We start from the raw sequence: 535 nt of genomic DNA on the forward strand, positions 1-535 counted from the left end.
AGATAAAATAAAGTTATTAAAATAAAAAATAATTAAGAAAAAAAATTTTTGTAAGTAAAAAAAAAAAAACGGACGGTGAAAGGAAAGCTATACAGACAAAATCTCACACAGAAGCATACACATACACACTCAGGAGAAAAAGTAGAAAGAAAGAAAGAGGGTAAAATAAAATAAAGTAAGATAAAATAAAGTTATTAAAATAAAAAATAATTAAGAAAAAAATTTTTGTAAGTAAAAAAAAAAAAACGGATGGTGAAAGGAAAGCTATACAGACAAAATCTCACACAGAAGCATACACATACACACTCACAAAAAGAGAAAAAGGGAAAGAAATATATATATCGTTGTTCCCAAAGTCCACCGTCTCAATTTGGGATGATTCGTTGTCTATTCAGGTATTCCACAGATGCAGGGTACATCAAGTTGATTGTGGAGGTTTAATCCGCTGCTCCTGAGGTTGCTGGGAGAGATTTCCCTTTCTCTTCTTTGTTCGCACAGCTCCTGGGGTTCAGCTTTGGATTTGGCCCCGCCTCTG

The sequence above is a fragment of the Physeter macrocephalus genome, chromosome 21 (assembly GCF_002837175.3).
Source record: "Physeter macrocephalus isolate SW-GA chromosome 21, ASM283717v5, whole genome shotgun sequence".
NCBI classification, from domain to species: Eukaryota; Metazoa; Chordata; class Mammalia; order Artiodactyla; family Physeteridae; genus Physeter; species Physeter macrocephalus.